Source organism: Elephantulus edwardii, unplaced genomic scaffold (assembly GCF_000299155.1).
Source record: "Elephantulus edwardii isolate Elephantulus edwardi_28Jun2011 unplaced genomic scaffold, EleEdw1.0 scaffold00143, whole genome shotgun sequence".
In the NCBI taxonomy this organism is placed as follows: domain Eukaryota; kingdom Metazoa; phylum Chordata; class Mammalia; order Macroscelidea; family Macroscelididae; genus Elephantulus; species Elephantulus edwardii.
The window spans coordinates 5,416,023-5,425,646 of record NW_006399893.1 but is presented as its reverse complement, the minus strand read 5'-3'; the positions used below and the strand labels follow the sequence as shown (position 1 = coordinate 5,425,646).

The window sequence follows — 9,624 nt, the reverse complement described above, 5'->3', positions numbered from 1 at the left end:
AGGTTGCCCTTTTTGTTAATCTGCGTGTGTTCTGTTGTGCACAGCTCCTTACCACTAGGCCACCAGAACTCCCCTGTGACCCATAGAGACCCTATATATAATAGCTCTGAACTTTGCCCTCTCCTGAGACAGTCTCACCGCCTCTGACACACCTATCTCCATTGCCCTAGTTACTGTACCAACCCATCTCATCCAGGGTCTTTCTCCCCTGTGCTATCCCTCCACCCTTCCAAGCATGATGTCCTTCTCTACGAACTGGTCCCTCCTAGCCATGTGCCCAAAATATGTGAGACAGAGCTTTAAAATCCTTGTCTCCAGGGAACAGCCTAGTTTCACCACTTCCAGGATAAACTTATTTGTTTTCTTGGCAGTTTATGGTATGTTCAATACTCTTCTCCACACCACAACTCAAAGGCATCAATTCTTATTCTGTCATCTCTAGTCATTGCCCAGCTATCTGATGCATAACAAGTAACTGCGAAGACCATGGCCTGGATCATCTCTAGGCTGACACTGTTGTTTTTTAGTACTTTGGAGAGGTCTCTGCCAGCAACATTCCCCAGAGCAATTAGTCTTTTGATTTCTTGGCTGCTGGTGCCTAAAGTATTGATGGTCAAGCCAATGAGCTGTAATAGTTAACAACCTAAATCTTTTTTCCATCTATCATGGTGCTACCAGTTGGCCTAGTGATGAGAATCTTTGTCTTCTTGATGTTGAACTTCAATACCTGTTGAAGATTACAGTCCTTGGCCTTCTGAAGCAAGTGCCTCTGGTCCTCCTCAGTTTTGGTGAGCAAAGTTGTGCCAATCCTGCCCCAAAAGAAGGGAGCCTGGTGGCAGAGCTCATAAAATGTTGTATTGCTAACTCAAAGCTCACACCTTGCTGGTAGTGGGAATCTACCAGTGGCTTCTCTGGAGAAAGATGGATGGTTTCCCCTCATGCCATTTATTACCTTGGAAATCTGACTATGAATTGATTCTGATTCTACATCAATGAACTTTGAGTTGGAGTCCTACAGGATGGAGCCTTTTCCCCCTTAGGATAGCAACACACCAGCCTCCAGATTTTCAGGCTCCCAGGAGTCCCAAGAACCAATGAGAAATCCTTTCTTTTCCTCTGTACTTTGAATATGGGGCAGCGTGGGGGGGGGGATACTGCATCATTTGAGTGATGTGGCTTCATTATACAAAACAGAACTCTTTGCTAGAAGTAATTAGTGCAAAATCATAGCTACAGCAGAGAAAATGACACTAATGAGAAGTGAGAAGTGGATGTTATGATGAATGTCAAAGGTAACATTCTAATTGCAGGTTGATGTCAAAGGCTGTAAGCAAGGCGTTCTGAATGACTTTGTGAACAAGGAATTTGATGAGAAGGATAAAACACGGGCAACAGGAAAGAAATATCACCAAGAAACTCACCATTTTCCTCTCAGCTTTTTTCTTTAATTCGTTATGTTGGAGTTAAATTATAACTCATTGCTCTTTGAACTACCTAAAACATTTAAAATCAGACTAATTTAAATAAAGTCATTACTTAATAAGCCACACACTAATTAGCTGTATAGAGAGTTGTCAGATACAACTTTCATTGACATCTGTCTTTTCTGCAAATACTATTTGTTCTTTCTAACCTGTTGTTGTGTGCCGTCAAGTTGAAAATGACCAATAGCTGCCCCTCCAGTAGGTTTTCAGAGATGGCAAATCGCATACAGCAGCTGGTGGGATTGAACTGTGCCTTTGGGATTCCAGCACAGCTTCTTACCACTAGGTCACCAGAGCTCCTTCATTCAACAGGTCTACTATAACCTGCCAAGAAAACAAACATAATCATCCTGGAGAGGATTAAACCAGGCTACTCCTTGGAGGCAAGGATTCTGGGGCTTCGGCTGACATACTTTGGACATGTTGTAAGGAGGGACAGGTCCTTGGAAAGGGACATCATGCTTGGAAGGGTGGAGGGACAGCGCAGGAGGGGAAAGCCCTCTATGAGGTGGATTGATTCAGTGACTGGGGTAATCGGGATGGATGTGTCAGAGGCAATGAGATTGGCACAGGATAGAGCAGGGTTTAGGGCTGTTATATATAGGGTTGCTATGAGTCCCAAGTGACTCAACGACACATAACAACAACAACAACTATAACCCAGACACCGCATAGACAAGGAAATGTTTACTGTGGAAACGGTTAGATAAAACAATACAATCAAATATTAAGCCCAAGTTACTTTGACCAGAATACAAAAAACATAAAATTGACTGGGCTTATTGGTCCACTCGTCCAAGAGAGATTTGTGGAATCTTCAAGAATTATCTTAGTTACTCTCTGAACATGACCCAAGCTCACCCCCATGGCTCCACTATTAGCCAAATAACAGGCCTACACAGTGAGCAATAACACTAGGGATGTTCTTGTAGAATAATCAACCATATAAGGGCAAAGGGTCAGGACTAAAGCTCAGAAGGCAGAAAGAGGGAGGAGAGAAGAATTAATGAAAATTGGAAACACAATGTTTACCTTGCAAGCATTGTAATTAATGCTGTAAAACAAAATGTGTGTGAATGGTTGAATGAAAAAGCAATTTGCTTCGGAAATTTTCACTCAAGATTTTCTACAACAAATGGGGGGGGAAATCTACCTCCTTTTACTACATAGTTTATACTCTACCATCATTTATTACAGAAATATTTTAATCATTTTTAGCATTAAAATGAATTTCTTAAGAATTAATTGTATCACCTTTATCATAGTCCATCAAGTGTCAGATTGCTGGAAAGAAGATCAGTGATTCAGATCCTCTGGCTGGACAAAGAGTCTCCTCCTGTAAGACTGTGCAGCCTCAGAAACCTGATAGAGGGTCACTGAAATTTGGAATAGATCTGATGGCAGTGGGTTTGACTGGGTTTGGTTACCTTTATTATTCAGTACTATCAAGGTTATGCAGCAGTAACAGATAATCCTAACATTTCAGTGACTTACAGAAAAGCTTTATTTTTGTTCATGTCTTATATCTATACTTTGCTTCAATTTCTCTTTATTTGAGGAAAAAGACTGATAGCTCAGCCTCAATTTAGAACATTGCAAATCTTGTAACAGAGGACAAAGAGAATATGGCAATTCATACTCTGTTTCTTATAAAAATTCTGCCCAGAATTGTTCCTAATGTTAACATTCACTGGTTTGAGCAAGTCACATGACCAAGCATGGCATCATTGAGTTGGAGAGGAATTATCCTCCCCAGAGAAGGGCTGCAAATATTTTTCCAGGAATAATACAAATTATTCTTAATAGAGAGAGCAAGTAGATACATAACTGCACAGATTGAAGCAGCATCCTTCTCTTGTCAGGAAAATCTGCAGAGCCTCAGCCTCCATCAGGCTCATCCATTAGGTAATGTAAAAAGCACAAAAGTCGTATATGTTGAGTAGAAGTCATCACTGTCCCCATAGGGAAGGTATGGATGCTGTTTGTGGACCAGGGAATTCACAAGAGTGAGATGAGACTGGAGCGCTGATACCTCCTTCTCTACAACTCTTCCTTTGAGAACTTACCAGAGTCATGGGTCCAGGAACATGAATCCTTTGCCATGATGTGTTGTTGTTATGTACTGTTGAGTCAGAACCAACTCATAGCTGACCCTCCAGCAGGTACTGAAAGGCAATAAATCACATGGAAGGAGATAGTCCATCTTTTTCCTATAGAGTGGTGAGAAGATTCAACGTGTCCTTTTAGATTAGCAGAAGAACATCTTACCACTAAGCCTCCAGAACTCCTTTTGTCATGGTATGCTCAGAAAAAAGAAGAAAGCTGCTTCTTATACATTCAGTTTAGGCACAACTGCACTTTATCCTGGTGGCCAGCTGTAAACTGGATTACATCATGCAAAGTCAGCACAGAAATCTTGTCTCAGCTTACAACACACTCTATAAAGCAGTGTCAGAACTCAAGAAAAGAAGGTAAATTGTGCCAGCTCCAATAGTGTACAATTCAGAAAAATCAGCCCTAAGAAAGGCCTCAGCAGAAAGGGAGAAAGAGTCAACATGAAGGGGTCAAAAGGAAAAGGGAAACAGACATTTCTCTAACATGGAACATTTATTCCAGTTTGTTCTTTGTAACTGAAACAAGCTTCCTTCAGCAGGGCTGTTTTACCAGACAAGGTCACAGGAGCCAAGATCAGAAATTCTGAAGATGCAATCCTTGTTTCCAGAAAACTGAACACCTGCAAGAAACGAGTTAACATTAGTGAATGTGGTCACCATGTTAGCAGAGGTTCCCTGAGACACAATCTCTGAATATGGAGGAGAGCAGATGCTAGGAGTTCCCTTGAGTTAGGAAGCTAGGTGGCCTGTATTCAGGGAGTGAAAACCACATTTAACAGCAAGGTTGTATATAAATTCCTACCTCAGGTAGCCTAACAGTAAGCATCTGCTCTGTAATCTCAAACGCGTGCAGTTCGAGTGGCATCCACTTCCATAATAGCTTGCCTCCGGAAACCCTATGGACCTGGAGAAAAGATGAAAGTTACGCAAGTGTTGAGGACTTTCGTTCATAGGGTCGCTATGAGTTGCCTACGACTCGACGGCACTTAACATCAACATAGAGAGTGATCAGTTAACCTAGTGGACAGAAAGTGATGTTATCAAGCTAAAGGTGGGTGACTTTTAATCCGTGGCCCTCAGGCCTGTTTTTAATTGTTTTTGTTCAAATATTCTTCTAGGTCGTATAGCCCTGGTGTGTCCACTTGTCATCACAGAGGTAACTTGTGGTTGCTGTGAAGCTGAACACTGGGACACTGATGTGTCAAATGTGTTAATGGTTACACATGGTGGACAGTGTTTGGTGGAGCTCCCTGATTAAAACAAGCCTGGAAGTAGGAGTGGCATCCACATTCTTAAATAGCTTGCCTCCTGAAACCCTATGAAACTGGAGAAAGGACGAAAGTCACACAAGTGTTGAGGACTTTCTTTCATAGGGTCTCTATGAGTCGCCTACGACTCGACGGCACTTAACAACAACAACAACTGCAGGAGAAAGATGGGCAATCTCCTCCTGTGTGACTACCTGCCTCTAAAAACTCACTATTCAGCTGTAGGTTAGCTAGGCTTTGGCTCCCACTCAAAGGTACACAATAACAACAACTGGTGACCTAGTGGTAAGGAGCTGTGCTGCCAACCTGAAGGCATATGGTTCATATCCTCCAGGTGCGATAAAGATAGGCAATCTCCTGTGAAATTAACTGCCCCTGAAAATCTATTTGAGGGTCACTGATTGCTTAATACATAACAACAACAACAACATGTAGGGAAGAGTCTGACTGCAAGAGGTGAATGAGCTGTGAATGAGCAAATAACTCTGTGGCCTCAGCACATAGCAGGGTGGCCAACTCATGCTGGTTGGTCTGGACTTGGTCTTGGCTATGGGAGTCCTACACTCCAGGAACTGCCCTTGACATACAGGAGCTTAATTTGACCAGTGGACCTGTGAAGTCCCTGCTGACTATAATGTCATTTATTTATTTTTTTCAAAAGTGTACAATGCAGTAGATTTTGGTATAATCACAAGGCTGTATAACTATCATTACTACCTAATTTCAAGATGTTTTCATCTTCTCAAAAAGTAACCCTGATCCTGTTAACAGTCATTTTCTACCCCTTCCTTCCACTAGATCCTTGCAAACATTAATTTGATTTCTGTCTCTATGGGTATTTCATATACACGGATTTACAGGTTGTCCCTGGCTAACGATGGGGTTCTGACATTAAGTGAAACACCTCATTTCCCCCCTTCCTTAATTACTTAATCCAGGCCATGGTCTTCTCAATTACTTGGTACACTTCAAGAGTTGGAAAATGACTAAGGATGACAGAAGAAGAAGAATAGATGCCTTTGAATTGTAGTGTTGGTGATGAGTCTTGAACATACTGTGGACTGCCAAGAAATTAAATTGCTCTATCTCGGAGAGGGTGAAACCAAGTCTTTCCTGGAGGCTAAGACTTTGAAGCTCTGCCTCACTTACTTTGGGCATATGGCCAGGAGAGATCTGTCCTTGGAGAAGGAAATCATGCTCGGAAGGGTGGATGGACAGCACAGGAGAAGGAAACCCAGGATGAGATGGATTGATACAGTAACTGGGGTGATGGGGGTTGGTGTGTCAGAATTAATGAAACTGGCTCTGGACAGGGCAGGGTTCAGAGCTGTTATACATAGTGTCACTATGGATCACAGGCGACTCAATGGCACATAACAACAATAACATACTATGACAGGTTTGGAAGCAGGAGTGGCATCCCCTTCCTAAACAACATGGGTCCAGAAACTATGAACTTTGATAAATATTAATAGTTGTAGAGGGGCTTCTGGCCTTTTGTTCATAGAGTCGCTGTGAGCTGTGCTCAACTCAAAGATGATCAACAACAACAACATCTTCAAAAATCTAATCTGTCTTTTATTATGGAGAATAGGGGGAGGATAACATCAGATTACACATTGTAGTTCCACACATAATTACTACAGTGCCTGCTCCTGATGGTGAGCAAGCATCTGTGTGAGGGCAAATGAGAATGGGATGAAGTGATGACTCACCATGTACATTTTTCTAAAGACATATAGTTTGAATCCACCAGCTGCTCCAGAAAAGAAAAATGAGCAATCTCCTCCTGTGTAATTTACTGCCTCTGAAAATCCTCTAGAGTGTCAACTATGAGTCACATCCAACTCTATGGCACACACCAACATCAATGGCCTTTCCTTTGCACTTTTTTTTAACCATAACCGTTAATTCCAAATAAATGCTCCCTTAATCTAAGGGCTTATTGTTTAAAATGGCCTTCCTAGACATTGACTTTAACTTTGCCTTGAATATTCAAATAAGCAAGAATATACAAATAAGGATGTGTTTGTCTATCCACAAGGGGATTGGCTAGTCTCACACTAAATTGAGCAAATTTAGTGGCAGATTTTGAGACTCTAATCACCAACAAAAAAGAAGCAGGGATGCTGTGCATGTCCTTCATGGCCAGACATTCTTACTCTATTATCACTCATGTTCCTTCCCTATAGCCCAGAGATTCTTACTCCAGTTTGACCTACCCAAGAGCAGCAATAGCTGCCACAGAGAACCAGAGATCTGATGTGAGACAGAGCTGACCTGAGATTACTACCCCACAGACCCAGAGCTAGAAGTCTTTGCCTAAGTTTGTTGGGGGACTGAAGGAGAATCACAATTGTCAGGAGCTCTGCAAACCCCAGCTAAAAGTCACGAGGCTGAAGGCTGAAGGACCTGTGAACATGCTTCAGAAGATGTCTCAACTGAGAAATTTTATCCTGTTGCCAATCAAAATTGTATTCCTAATTAACTTCACAATAATGAGTATGATGCCATGTACTCTGTGAGCTATTGCAATGGATTTCGGACCCAGTAGAGCAGTAGTATCATTGTTGGAATTGTAAAAAAAAAGGTACAGGAGTGTGGGGGGGCATGTTGACCTCATTAGAATTGGCTTATACTGTGGATGATGATGATGGGACAGTTAGTGTAAGTCAGACTTGGCCATCCTCACACTGCCCTTTCTCCTTTTACAAGTATCCTTGTTGGGAATGAAGGAACCTGGCAAGTCATTTTCCCCTGGACAGGAAAAGAAGAGCCTTAGTTGGGTTGTGGCCAGGACACAAATGCTCAAATAGCTCAAAAAGGCTCAGCTGCTTGTTCATGACTACAGAAAAGATTAAAAAAATATATCAATCTTTCATGATATCTGCTTTACTTTTATATCCTCAGTCCCCTTTTCCTCTACTTGAATTCTCTTCTCCAACAGAATTGATGTATTTCTTGTCATCAGGAACATATCACTCATGTGTCCTCCTTTAGATCAGTAGCAGATAAAAAGCTCAGTTCATAGGCTGGAGAACCCAAGAAATGTCACCTTTTCTCATTATCTAGCAACCGACAAATTCTATCCCTAACTCATTTCCTGTAAAGCTGTTGAGAGATTCTCTCTCAATTTCTCTTAGAGCTTTTTTTTCAAGCTTGAAAAATATATCATCATTTCAGGGGCTAACAGATTTTCAACCAGTGATGGATGGCATTGACCAAGGGGACCATGGAGGTAGCTACAGTCCTTATTCTTATGGTTAATTTAGTTCTAGTGGCTGTTCAGATCATGCCAGCAGCACTGGAACCTTATCCCAGATTAAATACTTGATGTGCAGAATTTGCCATCCTTCTGAGAAATCATCTACAGACTTTGCTTCTCACAGAACAGTCTTTCTTCTTGCCTTGTGGACAATTTGCTCCACTCACATTCCTTCCACATAGCCCACAATTTTAGATCTGAGGCTGAGCAGTCATTGGAGTTGCTGAGGCATGTCACTTGCTGCCAGCTCACTGGAGGCTCCGGGCTCCCAGCTGCTTCTCTAAGACTGACTGGCATGTTTCTAGAGGTCATTGGTCACTTCATGCTCCAGTCAGTTTTTATTCGTGAAACAAATCCATTCTGCAGGACAGCGCATGCTCATCATGGCTGCCAGACATTGTAGTGAGGCGACAACAAGTTTCCTTTTATTCAACATTCTTCTTTTTAGAAATCAGTACGAATTTAACAAGAAAAATGATATATAAAGTAATCCCATGGGCGAATCCCATGTTCTACTCAAATTCTTCCTCCCAGTTACCAAATTATCATGTGTACTGGCAACTCCACTCATATATATATATATAGTTGTTTTTGTTAAGTGCTGTCAAGTCATAGGAGACGCATAATGACCCTATGAACTAAAGTCCTCAACACTTGCGTGACTTTCATTCTTTCTCCAGGTTCACAGGGTTTTTGGAGACAAGCTACTTACTGAAGTGGATATCACTCCTGCTTCCAAGCTTGTTTTAATTGGAGAGCTCCATAAAACACTGTCCACCATGGGAAATCATTATCACATATGACACAACAGTGTCACAGTGTTTAGCTTCACAGCAATCACAAGTTACCTCTGTAATGGCAAGTGGATACACCAGGGCTATACAACCTAGAAAGAATGTACACACACACACACACACACACACTGCAAACAAATGTTGTTGTTTCGTTATGTGCCGTCGAGTCGCCTGCGACTCATAGCGACCCTATGTACAACAGCCCTAAACTCCAATCTGTCCTGTGACAATCGCACTGTCTCTGACACTCCCATTCCAATTATCCCAGTCAATCCAACTCATAGAGGGCCTTCCTCTCCTGCGCTGTCCCTCCACCCTCCCAAGCATGATGTCCCTCTCTAAGGACCGGTGTCTCCTCACAACATGTCCAAAGTATGTTAGACGGAGCCTCAGAATCCTTGCCTCCAAGGAGCCACCCGGTTTAACTCTTTCCAGGACGAATCTGTTTGTTTTCCTAACAGTCCATGGTATTCTCAATACTCTTCTCCAGGACCACAGCTCAAAGGCATCAATTCTCCTAGCCTCCTTGGTTATTGTCCAACTCTCTGATGCATAACAGGTGATTGTGAAGACCATGGCCTGTATCAGACACACCTTAGTCTCCAAAGAGATACCATTGCTCTTCAGCACTTTGGAGAGGTCCCTAACAGCAGACTTTCCCATGGCAATGCACCTTTTAATTTCCAGGCTGCTGGTGCC

At 42.2% G+C, this 9,624-nt stretch overlaps 1 pseudogene; it reads left to right on the top strand.

The window, feature by feature from the left end:
• The first annotated feature begins 8,073 nt into the window (after positions 1-8,073).
• Positions 8,074-9,624, top strand: part of LOC102853236 — a 7,902-nt pseudogene continuing 6,351 nt past the window's right edge.